General features: G+C 42.9%; 1 protein-coding gene and 1 pseudogene across 1 annotated transcript in view; one reads left to right on the top strand and one right to left on the bottom strand.

The window, feature by feature from the left end:
* The window catches only part of PPM1H (protein phosphatase, Mg2+/Mn2+ dependent 1H), a 238,083-nt gene that overhangs the window by 188,766 nt on the left and 31,452 nt on the right, over positions 1 to 17,865 (bottom strand). The gene's annotated exons all lie outside the window — the stretch shown is intronic.
* The window catches only part of LOC102430044, a 4,425-nt pseudogene continuing 2,928 nt past the window's right edge, over positions 16,369 to 17,865 (top strand).

Here is a 17,865-nt window from a genome sequence, read left to right as displayed (position 1 = left end):
TAAAGAAAGGCAGAAGTAGCTTTGGCACGTGATGCTTTGGCTTTTAAACCATTTTTGAGAAACCCTAGTCTTCTTAAGAAGGGCCTCACGGGGGAGTGGTGGCTGGAGGGTGAAGGTTAGAGCTTCAAGAAAAAATTGTTTTAAAACAAATGGTTCTGCTGTTTAAAACAAAACAAAGAAACTGAAAACCACAATTTGAAAGGTCTTAGTGAGACAGGCATATTCTCTCTCATTCCCATCACCTCGGGCGGCAATCGCGCTCTGTTCTGCAGGAAGCCGACCTTTATCCCCAGCGGACTCCCATCAGACAGGCTTCACCCAGCCCACCTGCACCAGCTTCCCGTCCTCTTGGCGGGGAGCCGGGGAGAACGGACGCTCTAATGAGTCACCATTTAGGAGGAAGTGTTCCTTGTACTGATTTCCTTCCCTGTGGACCTCAGGAGGCTGTGGTGGGTCTTCTCTCCCTCTGCCCAAAAAAGATATAAATGCTATGATTAAACCAGGGGTTTAAAACCTTGGCTGCACACTAGAATTTTCTATGGTGCTTAAGAATGGTAGTGATGGCCCAGCCAGTGTGGGTCAGTTGGTTGGGCATCATCCTATACACCAGGCTGTCCCCGGTTCGATTCCAGGTCAGGGCACATGCCTGGGTTGTGGGCTCAATCCTCAGCAGAGGGCGTGCAGGAGGCAGCCAATAGAAGTTTCTCTCACTGATGTTTATCTCTCTCTCTTCCTCTCCTTTCTTCTCTCTAAAATCAATAAAAATATTTTTTTTAAATGGTATTGATGGCCAGGCTCCTCTGCAGACCAGTGAAACTGGATTCTCTGGGGAGTGGGGTCCCCTCCTGGGCACTTCTGAAGAATGCCTCTGACGACTGAGATAGGCAGCCAGGGGTAACCTGGATTGGACATGGATTCCAAAGTGTCTCTGCTAGAAGCGAATGTCACAGGACTGTAAAACTATCACTGAAGGTCCTAACTTTTCAAAACCTATCAACTTAAAAAATGGGCTTTGGAGAATAAAATAATTTTTACTCTAATGTAAGCATGCTCCTAGATAAAATTAGAGAGAAAAAGTGGTTTAAATGGAACAATTTTACACAGGCACACAAATAATTATATATCCAAAATACACCTGTGATATAACTTCAGTGGTGTACTTTAGTATCAAACAGACATCTTCCCAGGAGAGAGCAGACTACCCTATGAAACACTGTTGTAAAGAGGTAAAAAAGTAAATTTGCAAAGATCAAGTTTGACTGGGGTTGGGGAGGCAAGGGGATTAGGTTCTTTTTTCATTTGGCAATTTCCTACCCGTCCCAGCGAGCTGCACTTGTGTTATTTCTTCTGTGAGGCCTTCCCTAAGCCTCAGGTTTGGATCAGGGGTTTATCTTCCATGTCAGAGCCCCCTGGCATTTACATTTGCAGTCCTGGCCCGGGGACAGCACAGAAAAGGCACCTAGTGCACGTGAGGGGACACACCGGCTACCTGAGGGCGTGTGTGATCGCTCGGGTCAGAGCTCTCAATTCCATCCCCTCCGCCCCCTCCTGATCAGCCATCAGCTGTAGAGTCAGCCTCACCTTCTTTGTAGTTTTCTGATATTTTTGTAATAGAAAAAAAATAGTTGATTTTAGAAATGCAAGTCTGATGTCACTTCTAATTTTAAAGTTCTTTATAAATACGGACAATTTCATAAACTCTCACACATACCCACAAAGCAATTTCATACCCCAGTGCCTTTGCACATGAGGCTCTACTGCTTTGGCATGCTCACCCTCCACCCCTACCCCACAAATCCCCAGCTCCACCTGTTTGGCAAATGCCTATTTATCCTTTGAAGCTGAACCTAAATAAATCTTCTGTGGCATTCTTCACTTTATCCCTCAGAAAGAATGTGTATATATTTATTTATTCACCAAAATTTATACTTCGAGTCAGGAACTGGTTTTTTTTTGCTTTTTTTTGTTCTATCACCCATAAGCCTGATACTGCAGAAGAAAGGAAGTTGTAGTACCACCCTCTTGTCCATCAGGCTCACTTCTGCCTGCCTCCCCTCCAGCTCCCCTCCAGACAAGCCAGGGAGGAGACCCGCTGATCAGTTTCCTCTGAGCAGGGACAACGATAGGGCACATCACCAGTCCTGGCGCCATTAGGTCTGAGGCAGGCAGGCATGACTCCCAGCTGAACCAGTGCTGTCTCCATCCCACTCGTTACCTCTGGTTCCATGTGGCTGGGTGGGTAAAGGACACAGCCCCCTGTGGGAGCTCTGCCACCCCCTCCACAGTCACACCTGCCTGGGCTGGTCCAGCCGTGTGAACCGGAGCCAACGTCCTTTATTCGGACTCAGTGCTAGGACACTGGGTGCCTCTGAAGATTCCAATCAAGTGGAATTCTGATTTCCACGCTGGAGAGCCTCCCAGGGCCTTCCAGTGGGGTATGGGGACTGGCAGGGCACGAGATGGGCATTTCTTGGATACATTCCACCAAACAGTCCCCAAATCCACCTTTGGTCCCTGACATAAGCAACACAATAGACCATGTCTGAAAAGACTAACCTGCTGACTGCATGAACATACCAGGAACAAGGCCTAGATTCCCACCGTGGCAACCACAGCCCCTCGTGCATCTGTAACCTAACAGTCTCCACTCTGTCACCTGTGAAGTGAATGCACTGAGTATAGGGTCACTGCATGATTATATGGCGGTCTGAGCATTTGCAAGTGTCTTGCCAGGCCCCAAATCAACAACTCAAAGCCCAGGAATGAGACTAGCAAGAGGCATTTCTTCACATAATTGCATGCTTCTCAGACAGCTGGATCCTGTGCAGTCAGAAGAGGAAAAAGGACAACAGAGCCAGACACCTATTTCTTAAACTCTCAGCATCCTCTTGCAGCTCTGCACTTGCATGACACACGTTTTGACAAAGATGAGGCCTAACCAATGAAAGAACACCCAAGTCCTGGAGCAAATCATGCCACACTCAATGTTAGTGTGACAAACGAACGCAAATGTTGAGATTATGCCCCCTCCCCCCACTTAGTGAGATGAAATCCCTTAAAGACACCTGATTTGCACAAGTTGGTTGCTTATTATGAAACATTAGGAGGAACTTCATCTTGACTTGTTAGGAATGAGAGCACTAAAGAATCACATGTTTGGATTAGATCCTAAAACAGAAAGCGTACATTAGCAGAAAACTGGTGAAATCCAAACAAAGCCTACCCTTTAGTTAACAGTATGGCATTGTATTTGTTTTCTATCGCTACATCACAAATTATCACAAAGCAAAACACCTTCTGGAAAATTTTTAACAGCACAGATTTATTATCTTCGAGTTTCTGTTGGTCAGAAGTCCAGGCACAGTGTAGCTGCATCTTGCAAGGCTGAAATCAAGGTGGTTCTCCTCTGTAGCTCAGGGTCCGCTTCCAAGCTCACTGTTGGCAGAACTCAGTTCCTTGTGGCTGTAGGACTGAGGTCCCTGTTTTCTTGTTGGCTGTTGGTTTTAGCTCCAAGAGGTCACCTTCAGGTCCTAGCCACATGGCCCCCTCCACAGGCAGTTCACAACAGAGATGTTGGCTTTCTTCAAAGCCAGCAAGAGTATTTCTGCGTAAATGTCCTCAGGGCTCATCTAATAAGGTCAGGCCCACCTAGGATATTAACTATCCTATTTGAATACCCGAAGTCAATCGATTAGGGCAGTGGTCGGCAAACTCATTAGTCAACAGAGCCAAATATCAACAGTACAACGATTGAAATTTCTTTTGAGAGCCAATTTTTTTTTTTACAGCAATGCATTTGTGTTTATTAGAAAAAGCCGACTCTTGTATGCAAATGGATATCACACTCTGAAGCATATGTATTGGTATATACATCCAACAACGTATTATTGTATGAATAACTAACTCTAACAAGCATAATTAAGTTTCTTCATTTGAAACTGTTTCAAATTTTTAGTCTTTTTTTTTTATTTTGCAATTTATCTTTTATTTTTTTTTATTCTTTTTTAAAAAAAATATTATAATAAGTATTACAAAGGGTATTACATATGTGTCCTTCCCCCACCCCCCGCCCTTGACAATCCCTGCCCTCCCTTACCCCCCAGTGTCTTATGTCCATTAGTTATGCTTATATGTATGCATACAAGTCCTTCGGTTGATCTCTTACTCCCCTCCCTTCTGCCCCCCAACCCTCTCTGGCCTTCCCACTGCAGTTTGACAATCAGTTTGAGGCAGCTCTGCCTCTGTATCTATTATTGTTCAAAAGTTTGTAATGGTCTTTATTATCCATGAATGAGTGAGATCATGTGGTATTTTTCCTTCATTGACTGGAGAGCCAAATTTTTTAAACTTAAACTATACAGGTAGGTACACTGTTATTAACTTAATTAGGGTACTCCTAAGGCTTAGGAAGAGCCACACTCAAGGGGCCAAAGAGCCGCATGTGGCTTGCGAGCCGCAGTTTGCCGACCACTGGATTAGGGGGGCCTTAGTCACACCTACAAAATTCTTTCTGCCCTCTCATGTGCCATAATCACAGCATGTTATTCCATCAGAGCCACAAGTCCTACCCACACTCAGGAAAGGGGCTGATGACACCGACATGTATACCAGCAGGCAGGAACCTTGAGGCCATCTTGCAATTCTGCCTACCATAGGTACCAATGTTAATTTCTTAATTTTGGTAACTGTATTATGATTATGTAAGGTGTTTACAATAGGGGAAATATAAAAACTCTGAAGTACCTTTGCAATTATTCTGTATTACAAAAGGAAAAAACTTAAAAACATGGAATAAAAATCTCGCACTTTGAAATAACATAACAATGTGCAAATCCGTAATATGTTCTCTGGCCTATGTTGTTGTGTTGAATTTACCAAAAGGGAAAGCATTACGCCAGGGCTATACAACTTCTCTGAAGTCCCAAACCAAATCGAATTATTGGGATAAGAATTACAGAGTGCCACATACTACTTCTGTATCTTCAAATAAAGGGGAATGGTCCTGAATTTAACGATCACTCTCACAAAATGGCTATGTAAAAAGTCTACTGTACATCTATAGTCGATATTTATTTCAACTCCAAAAGTTTCTCATTAATGAACTGTCTTTTTAGCCTAGTTTCTGTTATGTTTCACCACCATTGTCCCTGGAACGTCATATCTCATATGGCTCCTGATATTCTATCACCATTACTATCTTTATCAAACAAGCAACACATTATACACATGTGTACATACAATGTGTCTCTATATAACTTCTCAGTGCCAAATCTCTGGAGATAATACCTTTGTAGTTAACTAACAGAACCATGTGTACTATGCCAGCAAAGGGCAATGTGTTACTAATCCAAGCTATCTTGTATATTTTGGATACATACAATTTCACATAACTGAGTGGGTCTGATTAAAATTACAGGGTTAGAGGAGTACTGTACTTTTTTTTAACAATAAACAACACAAATTGAACAATATCATTACCAAAAGCATTAGTTACTCTGTAGTACGTTGTCTACATTCCTTTGCACAGGGATATTTAGCAATGCATAAAACCTCATTTTCTTTTTCTTTTTCTTTTTTTTTTTTTTTACCAGATCTGAGCTTTTATTTCTAAAGTCTCATTTTCTAAAGTTGCCGGCTATCAGATGTTATTAGAACTGTCAGTCAGTCAAACAAACAAACAAACCAACAAAAACAACTAATTCATAAAACTTCTAAAAGTTCACCCCAAAAAATTTTGTAAGAAGTGACAAATTAGGGTGAGCAAAATATTTCATCACAAATATTTCATCATAGAAATGATTTCAAATACTTGACCATACAGAATATTTGGGATTTTCCAATCTTCACCAATGCCACGTATGCAGACCAAGAAGCAGAGGAAGATCAGCAAGGCCAGCAACTGCTGAAACAGAGGGTTTGTCGTGGTGGTTTTGATTTGTGGGATCACACTGGCATTTAGAAAGGGGAAGGTCAACCTGTTAGTAGATTGGAGGAGAAAGACAGGAAGACCAGTCTGACTACCTAAAAGTGGCTGGCTGAGCCAGAAATAAGGAAGGTGTACCCTATGGGGAGGCAGGTAGTAAGACACTGAACTGGCCGAAGAGAGGGGACACAGTTAAGTGATGTATACAAGGAGAATGAGGGAGGTGCCACGTTTCTCACTCAGCAGACATGAGGGAACAGAACAAACATCCAGACAGGCCGAATAAGATGAAGGCAGAAAATAAACAAGGTGAAGGGGTCATTATGGAGTTGTATAGCCTGTTTCCAATGAACAAAAAGGCAGCTTCCAAAAGTTCGCTCACTCAACCAATCTTCATTAAACACCTACCATGTACCAATTATGGCACTAGATTTTGGAATACAAAGGGGTCTAAAATGTGGTCCTTGCCACTCTTTGGAAGCTAACCAGGCTAGAGGGACAGACATACAACCAAGGATTAACGCTCAAGGTGATAATGGCCAGTGCTTACTAAGCATTTACTAATGTGCCAGGCGCTGTGCTAGGAGTCTTATTTCATTATTTATTATCTCAACAAGTATTTATTGAGCACCTGCTAAATGCTAAGCTGCTCTAGGTACTGAGAGCATGACACTGAATGAGACAAGCAAGGACCCTGCTCTCATAGTATTCATCCTATTTATGAGAAAACAGACAACAAGTCAACGAATCAATGAACAAGGTGATGTCAAATAATGGTGTGTGCAGCGAAGACAATACCTGGAGAGATGTGATCGCACTGGGGGGAGGGGAGAGTGGTACTAATTTACATGGTGGTCATGGGAGGCCATGAAGAGGACATCCGAGCTGATACCTGCAAGACAAGGAAAGTGAGGGCAGTGTCCAGGCTGAACGGATGGCAATGCAGAGGCCTGAGGTGGAGGCAAGGTCGTGTGGTCAGAGAACAAAAAGGAGGCAGGGGGACTGAGCCTGTGAGTCTCAGAGGCGGTCAGGGGCATAACACAGGAGGCCTGGAAGCCACTGATGGGTGGGCTTTCAAGCAAGAGCGACAATCTCATTAACATGGATAAAGCTCATTCTGGGAGCTGTATGAAGAAAGAGTGGTAGGAGGGGATGCAGGGAACCAACTAGGAAGCTATCAGAAGGGGGATGTGGAACACAGTGAGGATGGGGAGAAGGGCATGATTATGGGATATATTTAAGAAGTACAGACAAAAGAATGTGCTGATGGGTCGGGGGAAGGGGTTTGAGGGAAAGAAGGATAGAGCACAATGCCTGAATATGTTACTTGATCATCTGGGTGGAGGGTGATGCCATTTATTGAAATGTATGCTGAAGGAGGAGCAGGGTTTAGGGAAAGGGTTCAGAGACATTCGAAACGGAGTTCTGTCCTTGATGAGGAGGAAGCCAAGAGAAGCAATCAAGTAGAGTGGTCATAGGCAAATGAATGGTATTTAAAGACAATGGAGCACAAAGTCTGGAATCTAGAACCCAACCCTGGTTGATCAAACCAAAGAGGAAGAGCCAGCAAAGGAGATTTTGTAAGTAGCATCCCTGTAAGGGAGAAGAAAACCAGGAGGCTATTACCGGAGAAGCCAATGCAAGAACAGACTGTTTCAAGGAGGGAGTGGTCACTGAGCCACAAGATGCTAAGTAAGCAGTCATGTAGGGACCACTGTATTTTGCAATTAGCAGTCACTGGTGATGTTTATGAAAAGGAGTTTCAAAAAGCAAGTTAGGGAGGAAGTCCTGAGAAGGGTGGAGAAAGGACAGAATGGAATATAAGGAAGTAGAATCGGGATTTACAAATAACTTTTGAAGCATTTACTTGATCATTTCATTTAATCCCCAGGTTAAGTCCACTTCACAACTAAGAGTTCATTTGCCTAAAGTCTTGTAAGTCATGCAAGGTGATACCTACAGCCAGTATAGAAACCCACAATAGGATTCCAGGGTCTGCGTTCTTAAACACTAATGTGGAACTTCGGGAAGTTCAATGGACTTTAATAAGGGTTTGTAGTAACCTATGCCCATGATTTTCAAACTAAACTACCCAGAATCTCTAGCAGCGCCTCTTTAGAAACCATGGCCCAAACTGTTGACAGGAGTGGTTGCCTGGCCACATGCAGCCTCAATCTACATCCATTCTGAAGTCAGAATTTCAAAATTTCAAAAATCAAAAGGTTTTCAATAGTGAAGACTCATTATTGTTAAGATGTCAGCTCTTCCAAATTTGATCTATAGATACAATCAAAATTAAAATCTCAGCAAATTATTTTTGTGTTCATAGACAAACTGATTCTAAAGTTTATATGAAGAAGCAGAAGACCCAAAATAGCCAACACAATATTGAAGTGGAAGAACAAAGTTGGAGGATGAATATGAGCTGACTGCAAGACTTACTATAAATCTACAGTAATAAATCAGTGTTGTACTGGCAAAAGAATAGACAAATAGAATAATGGGACAGAATAGACAGCTCAAAAAGAGATGCCTTAAATATAGCCAGCTGACCTTGTTATTGCTAATCCTCACCTGAGGATATTTCTTCCATTGCTTTTCATGGAGAGTGGAAGGAAAGGAGAGAGAAACATGGACTGGTAGTCTTCTCCGGCACACACCCAATGGGGGGGTGGGGAGCAAACCTGCATCCAGGTAAGTCCCCTTCTGGAATCAAACTGGCCGGTCAGACACTTTAACTTTAGAAACACCTAGCCAGCTGAGCTTTAACAAAGGGACAAAGGCAAAACAATGGGGTAAAAGCACTCTTTTCAACAAGTGGTGCTGGAACAGCCACAGGTCGTCCACATGCCAAAAAAATGAATCGAGACCCTTCACAAAATGAATTTACACCCTTCACAAAAATTAACTCAAAATGGATCAAAGACATAAGTGTAAAATACAAAACTATAGAATTCCTAGAAGTAACATAGGAGAAAAATCTAGATAACCTTGAATTTGGCACAATCCATGAAATAAAGAATGGATAAGCTGAATTTCATTAAAATTGAAACTTTCTGCTCCGCAAAAGGCACTGTCAAGAGAATTGGAAAACAAACCACAGACTGGGAGAAAATATTTGCAAAAGACATATCTAATACAAGACTGTTATCCAAAATATACAAGGAGCTCTTAAAACTCAATACTAAAAAAATAAACAGCCTGATTAAAAAATGGGCCAAAGACCGTAACAGTCAACTCACCAATGAAGTTTATACAAATGGCAAATAAGCGTATAAAAGTGCTCCTGCCTGGCCGGGGTGGCTCAGTGGTTGAGCGTCCATGAACCAAGAGGTGAGTGGTTTGATTCCCCATCAGGGCACATGCCGGGATTGCACCGATTGATATTTCTCTCTCATCGATGTTTCTATCCCTCTCCCTTCATCTCTCTCTAAAAATAAAATAAAAATATTTTTTAAAAGTGCTCCAAATCATGAGCCATCTGGGAAATGCAAATTAAAATAACTTTGAGATGATACTATACTTATTAGAATGGCCACATTCCTGAACACTAACACCACCAAATGCTGGTGAGAATGGGGAGCAACGGCAACACTCACTCATTATTGGTGGGAATGCAAAGCGGTACTGCCAATTTAGAAGACCACTCAGTGGCTTCTTATAAAATTAAACATACTCTTAACCATACAATCCAGCAGTCACAAACCTTGGTACCCCAGTATAGTTGAAAATTTATGCCCACATAGAAACCTACACATGGATGCTTACAGCAGCTTTATTCATAATTGTCAATACTTGGAAGCAACCAAGATGCCCTTCAGTAAGTGAATGGATAGACTATGGGTACGTTCAGACAATGGAGTATCATACAGTGCTAAAAAGAAATGCGCTATCCAACAATGAAAAACATGGAGGAACCTTAAATGCATGTTATTAAGTGAAAGAAGACAATCTGAAAAGGCTACCTATTGAATTATTCCAACTATATGACATTCTGGAAAAGGCAAAACTATAAAGACATTTTAAAAAAAATCAGTGGTCGTCAGGGGCTAGGGAGTAGGGAGGAGTGAATCAGCAGAGCACAGAGAGCTTTAAAGGCAGTGAAGCTATTCGGCATAACATTATCTTGGTGGCTGCATGTCCTTATACATTTGCCAAAACTCACAGAATGTACAACACCAAGAGTGAACCCTATGCAAACTATGGACTTTAGGTGACGATGTTGTGTCTATGTACATTCATCACGTTGTAACAAATGTACCACTCTGGTGGAGGATGTTGGTAATGGAAGAGGCTATCCATGTTTGCAGGGGGTATATGGGAAATCCCTGTACTTTCTTCTCAATTATGCTGTGAGCCCAAAATTGCTCTAAAAAATTAAAATAAAATAAAAGGTTTTTGAGCATTTACCATCTGCAGGTATTGTTGTGAAAATAAGGATGAGTGTTAGCAGCTTCTGAAAAGAGAACAGCCATTCACAGCTACAGGTTTCACACCTGACTTTGATTTTGAATCTTTTAATAATTACTCATGGAATCTGTACAATGCCCTCAGAACTTATTATCAAGGAATATATGGAAAATAAGTCTAACACTTAATGCCTTTAAAATTTGGCTATTTGGAACTTGGAGCTTATTTTTCCATAAAAGCCATCTAAGTGCCTAATAGTTTTGTTCATATAGACCCTCTCTGTGAAAACGTATTTTGAAATGCAAGCTGGGACTTGAGTAGAACTCCTCCCAGTTCCCTAAACTGGAAACTCCATGCAAGTACCAACCTTAGGCTCAGTTCCTGGCACGTATTTATCGAGTCTAAGACACAATCAATGATAAAAGAAGCCATCATCCATTTGGAGGCCACTAAGAAAAAATGCTGCCAAGTAACCTATAACAGAATGCTTTCTTGTCACTCAGAACTATTGTATAATTATTGAAAAAGCTTTATAATTAGATTAGAGGCCTGGTGCATGAAAATCGTGCACTGGGGGTGGGGGGGTGTGTCCCTCAACCTGGCCTGCTATCTCTCAGTCTGGGAGCCCTCAGGAGATGTCTGACTGATGGGGAGTGGGCCTAAGCTGGCAGTCAGACATCCTTAGCACTGCTGCGGAGGCAGGAGAGGCTCCCGCCACTGCTGTTGCACTCGACAGCTGTAATCCCGGCTTCAGGTGGAGCAGCACTCCTCCTGTGGGAGCGCACTGACCACCAGGGGGCAGCTCCTGCATTGAGCATCTGTTCCCCGGTGGTCAGTGCCCATCATAGCGAACGGTTGTTCCGCCATTCGGTCTATTTGCATATTAGCCTTTTATTATATAGGAGGATTTATCATATATCTCTCTTGTACCTCCATAAAAAATAAACTGGCAAAGGTATTCCTTACACATCTCCACATGCCATGTTGACTCTTCTGACTCCCTTTAATTCAGTCGCTGATGTCCACTTGTCCCACCTGATGCTCCCCTGTGGTCTCTGGGACAGTCTTCCATCTGCCAGATGCTCCAATGCCAGTCTAGAGGTTGTCGCTTTCTTGTTCCTCCCAGATGTGACAAGAGAAGGCTTTTTCAGATAACCAAGTCGCCTATCTTTGGTGACTAAACGTGCCACACTCACAGGTGCACAGGCACAATAATGTCTTTAGGGAAGAACTCTTTCTTGGGAATTGCTTTAGTTTATGATTATTACAGCTGCAAGTTTCAATCATCAATAATTATGTAAAGGAACACAACATCTGCTTTCATAGAGCGTGTTCATGACCTTGATCTCTTTTTAGCACCTTTAACATTACAGAAAAACTTCAGAGCCTTTTACGGAATGTTGGGGTTTTGTCAGCATTTCCTATCTGTCTAAACTCAATTTTCACTCAAATCACAAATCACTAGAAAATAAGCAGCTACCACCGTTCTAAACTGGCAGGTGGTTTGATCAATGGGTGTTCTACGCCTCAACAACAGTCCTGTGCAACTTATGAATTGGACGCACCAGCCACTTACTGCTTTGAAATTCCTTTCATCTCTTTGAAGGGATTTATCAGTCTTTCCAGTGTTCAAGCTGCACAATTTGTCATCTGGAAGGCAATACTTTTGCCATGACTCTATAACACGGCTTCAGCTACTTATCTTCAGTCTCAGGTTCTGGAAAGCTCTTGGTTATTTCTTTGCAAAAAATACAAACCGGGGTCATTCCTCTAACAAAAATTTGCTTCACTGATATCCTGTTGCTCCGATTCTGTGACTTTTTATGCACACAAGAACTTTTTGCTTCAGTGTTGAATCATGATTTCATATTTTTGAAGGTCCTTCATATGCAATTAACCTGGACATTGGTATTACCAACAACATACATAAACACAATTGCTATGTCCACATCTGCACCAACAGTGCTGCACCATGCTGTCTAGCCAATGGCGATGCATCACAGTAAACACATCCTGACTTCAGAGATAATAAAACATGGTGGTGGGGGTAGGGTATACACCTCAGAATTGATGGAATATAGTATCTGAGACATAAATAAATTCTCCTATAATTTATGTAAAAAAAAACATTTCCAAAGAAGGACGCCAGAAATTCCCCCCATCCCTGTGTACACATGCTGCTTCTCCACCGAGAGGTGAATTCACTCCGCCCTTCCATCTGAGCTGGCCTCGTGGCTCGCTTTCACCAGAAGAATGTGGCAGAGCAGCCAGGGTCCCTGCTGGATTGCCCAGCCCAGCCCAGGGAACAGCCTCACTGTAAGTCTTCCCATTCTGCCCCCACGCACTATTCCTCACGAGCAAAGAACTAAGCTACAGCACATAATTAGCCTTAAATGGGGGCAGCAGCCACTTCTGCATTTCCTTATCTACAGATTCATAATAGATGCAAGATGCGTCTAAGGTGAATGAAATATGTTATTATAGATGTTCAAAATGAGGGCAAACTCGCTCTTTTCTCTTTTGTTGTTGTTAATCCTCATTCAAGGATATATTTTTTTCCCACTGACTTTTAGAGAGAGTGGAAAGGAGGAGGAGAGATGGAGAGAAAGAAACATTGATGTGAGAAAGACATATGGATTGGTTGCCTCCTGGGGACCAGGGATCAAACCTACAACTGAGGTAACATGCCCCTTGACCAGAATCAAACCCAGGACCCTTCAGTCTATAGGCTGACTCTCTATCCACTGAGCAAAACAGGCTAGGGATGTTTTCTCTTTCAAACTGATCCTTCTGTTTATCAAGGCAATGTTTTCTAAGTTAATTAACTGTGGAACAGAAAGTCCTCCATGCACACAACTTTAATTAATTCTCAATTACCAATTCCCATGTATGTCCTCCAAGTAGGCAAAAATATACAGTGTTGGGAGACAGGGAAAAAAGGCATGGAGCAGGAAAAACACAACAGTCTTGTTTTTGTTACATTTAAAATTTATCAAATGTTATAAACGGTTAAAATATACCCACCTTTAGGGTGGTTTTCAAAACAGTGAGAACATACACAAATCATTGTATGCTTCTTACTTAATTTGTTCTTCTTCGTCCTTCCATGTTGCTAAGAGACTGTCTTTTTCAAGGCTCAAATACACAGAATTTTCCAAATTTAGAAAACAGGAGGACTTGCAGAAAAGCTTCAAAAGGCAGCCGCTCAGAGGTAAAAATTTATCTGGTCATGATCAATCCACATTTCTCTCACCAACTTCCTGAAATATATTATCAAATGCTTGGATCACTCACGAAAACTTCAAAACTTATCATCTCCGGTATGTGGCTCTCTTAGTGATATCCCTTTACTCCTTACGGGAGAGACAACCCCCGGAAAGTCAATCTTTAACGGAAAGACAATGAGGAGCCACTGGAGACTGCATGCATCTTGATTTCTGATTAGTGTTCAGAGCATGTTGACCACAACTAGGGATAAACTGTAACCAAAGCATCACTGTGGGGAGCTGGGAAAGATAACAATATCAACAGTGATATTTTGTTCCTTAATTTAGCCCCGTGATGGCGAACCTATGACACGCGTGTCAGAGGTGACACGCGAACTCATTTTTTTGGTTGATTTTTCTTTGTTAAATGGCATTGAAATATAGAAAATAAATATCAAAAATATAAGTCTGTGTTTTACTATGGTTGCAAATATCAAAAAATTTCTATATGTGACACGGCACCAGAGTTAAGTTAGGGTTTTTCAAAATGCTGACACGCCAAGCTCAAAAGGTTTGCCATCGCCAAAACCAGTTTGGCTCAGTGGATAGAGCGTCGGCCTGCGGACTGAAAGGTCCCAGGTTTGATTCTGGTCAAGGGCATGTACCTGGGTTGCGGGCACATCCCCAGTAGGAGATGTGCAGGAGGCGGCTGATCGATGTTTCTCTCTCATCGATGTTTCTAACTCTCTATCTCTCTCCCTTCCTCTCTGTAAAAAATCAATAAAATATATTTTTAAAAAAAAGGTTCGCCATCACTGATTTAGACACTGGGGCATGCAGTATAACGTATTGTTAAACATACAGATTACAGGATCATGATATTACAAAAGACTTTTTTATTCTTTCCCTTGAGACTCCTGGGTGTACTTATTTATGTTTATAGATTATTAGCTACCTGACAGAGAGTCTGGGGCAAGGAACAAAAAGGTAATAGGTGCCTCTGACAACTGAAGATCAAAAAATCCCCAACACAATTGATAGATACTAGAATGTACATCGATGGGGAAAAGGTTCAATTATAGGATATTGACAGACAAGCCTCACACACATCTCTTTATTTTTATTGACTTTTAAAAAGAGAGAGGGAGAGGGAGAGAAAGGGAAACATCGATGTGAGAGTCAAACATTGATCAGCTGCCTCCTGCTGCCCTACACTGGGGATCAAGCCGGGCATGTTCCCTGACCGGAAATGAATTGGCAACCTTGCAGGGCACAAGACAACACCCAACTAACTGAGCCACACCAGCCAAGGCAACACACCTCTCTTTGAAAAGGATGCATTTTTATTACATTTTTAAACATCCAAGTACGTATTAAAGGAATTTTTATAGGGGTACCTCTACCACTAACCACAGTGGACCACAGGGACAGGCCAGCTTTGCTGAGAAAATCAACTGCCTTTATTTGTATGAGAAACAATACAACCAGACCCAACTGAAGAAGAGAAAGCTCAGAAGCCTCGCACCCCAACCAGCCCAGGCCGTATGTCTGTAAAGCATGCAGAGCCTTCTCGGGAGGCAGAGATAGCAGGACTAAAAAGATCGAGTGTAGCCCCAATTCCGCCACTCAGGCGAGCCGTTTTGTTCCTCTGAATACTGATTTCCTCCTCAGGGAAGAGAGGAAAGATGCTGGAAGAGTGTGGGGCTGGGGGAAGCAGCTAATGTCTTCTGAGCATATCCTGTGTGGCCGGCCAATGTCCTTACATCATCTCATCTCATCCTCACATCCGTTTTCAATTTTACAAAGAGGGAAGGGAGGCCGGGAAGGCCCTGCAGGTAGGATGTAAACTCTGGTCTCTCTGGCTTCAAAGCATCGCTGCCCACCTGCTACACTTACCTCACCAATTCCGTTTCCGGAGATGGAGGGCCACACTGCTCAGTGCTCACACACTTCTCTCTCCGGGAGCTGGGCTATCCTTTCCAAGTCACACCCCAGAGCTCATCCTCTCCAGCAAACTCTCTGGCCTGCCCCTCCACCACCCCCCTCCCCCGCCCCCCCACCGCCACCGCCACCACCTAAACCCATACACATGAGAGGAGCAGAGTTGGCCACCCCCACTATGCCTCTTTGGGATATTGATTATTTTAAGCTTATTGTTAAGAAATGAAAAGACTCAGGAAAAACCTTTGACCTTCCCCGATTGCCTAATTTAGAGGACCTGCTCCAGGAAGAAAGCTCCTCTAGTTTAGTGTGAACAAGGTGTGACAGGCAGGGAGGAGCCTAGCAAGGCCCCCTGACCAAAGTCCTCTCTGTGTCCCAGGGTTAAAGATGGCCCAGAAAACACCCTTTCACCAAACATTTGCTTTTTTCTCTCCATGTGAATTGCCTTCCTGCCCATTCAAGTCCCAAACCATCACCCCCCCCCTTCTCCTTAGCTAGGTATGTCCTATAAGACGTAACTATCCAATCTGCCCTCAGTTCTCATGGTCTTATGGAACCTCTGTATGAACATACGTAACAAATCTGGACATCTCTCCTGTTAATCTGTCTCACGTTAATTTGATTCTTCATCCAGCCAGAACAACTTAGAAAGGTGGGAGGGAAATTATTTGTTCCCTCACACATGCTCTTGGTTTTTTCCTGCTAGTGAAAACCCCGTATCTACAGAACACAATGAACTTGGAAGCTGACAAAAGGTCAGGGTCATCACTTTTCTTTCCAAATAACCTGATGAATGTTTGTAACAGGTGTCCTGCTCAGAACCGAACAGAGATTCCAGTCCTGCAGGCTTGGCGGCTCTAGCTGCCGAGGTGGGCTCTGTGCGGCACAATGAACACTGGTATCCATGGGACCCTAAGACCCCCGGGCACCAACCGAGTCTCCAGGGAGGTGAGTGCACATTTATAATGAAGGAATGACCATTAGCAGCACCAACCCAACTAGTTCTCATATTCCTATTTTTAAACTACTTTTTGAATTAGAGGAAAAGCCCGAGGATCACGAATCCTGAAACTCGCTGTCTAGTTTCATAAAAAGCTTGCCACTTCACAAATAAAATCTGAAGCCAAAGAGAAACCAGGGCCGTTTGTGCCCTAGACAACAGAGGCCTTTTTGGTAAAATCATGATTTTGTGCTGATGGGAACTGCCAGTGAGTGGTACTTGCTCTAAAATGATACACATTTTACAGAAGTTGTTTCAACGGAAGTGCAACCATAGTTGTACACATGCACTTAACCTCCAGGCTACCACGCTGAATGTAGAGGGCAGAGCTGTTCTCCCAGTGAGACACATCCTAACATTCCTTACAGGTAAAGGAAACCCCTCCTAAGCATATCATCCAGTCAATGACTACAGCAGTGCCCCCTTATCCAAAATTTTGCTTTCTGTGGTTTCAGTTACCTGAGGTCAACTGCAGTCCAAAAATATTAAACGGAAAATTCCAGAAGTAAACAATTCATAAGTCTTACACTGCCCGCCATTCTGAACAGTGTGATGAAATCCCTCCCTGTCCAGCTCCACCCTGCCCGGGACGTGGCCCATCTCTTCGTCCAGCGCAACCACACTGTGGACACTGCCCACCCATTAGTCACTTGGCAGCCCCCCTGTGTTATCAAGTTGACTGTTGCGGGGTCTCAGTGCTTGTGCTCAAGTAACCCTTAGTTTACTTAATAATGGCCCCAAAGCACAAGAAGAACAATGCCAACAACTGAGATATACCAAAGAGAAGCCATAATGTGCGTCCTTTAACTGAAAAGGTGAACATTCTCAGCTTAATAAAGAGAAGAAATTATATGCCAAGGTTGCTACGATCTCTGATAAGAATGAATCTTCTATCAGAGACATTATGAAGAAGGAAAAAGAAATGAGTGCTAGTTTGGGGGTCCCACCTCAAACTGCCAAAGTTATGGCCACAGTGCACGGTAAGTGCTAGGTAGATGGAAAAGGCGTTGCAGTGGTGGGTGGGAGACCTGAACAGAAAACATGCCTGACTGACTGCAACGGTTGCACCAGAAAGCACCGAGCCTATATGAAGACTTCAGCAAGGGATCACCTAAAATGAGTGACCACATTCACACAACTTTACTACAGTGTGTTATCATTGTTCCGTTTTATTATAGTTACTGGTGTTAATCTCCTACTGTGCCTAATCTACAAATTCAACTTTATTGTAGGTATGTATGTATGTATAGGAAAAAATATAGTATATACAGGGTTCGGTACTATCCACGGTGTCAGGCATCCACTGGGGGTCTTGGGACATATCCCCCGTGGATAAGGGGGGACTGCTATGTTAACATGCTGTAAGGTACCATGGTAGCAAGTCC

The sequence above is a fragment of the Myotis lucifugus genome, unplaced genomic scaffold, assembly GCF_000147115.1.
Source record: "Myotis lucifugus unplaced genomic scaffold, Myoluc2.0 scaffold_323, whole genome shotgun sequence".
Taxonomy (NCBI): Eukaryota; Metazoa; Chordata; class Mammalia; order Chiroptera; family Vespertilionidae; genus Myotis; species Myotis lucifugus.
Note: the sequence above shows the minus strand (reverse complement) of the source record. Positions and strands in the feature narration are given on the sequence as shown.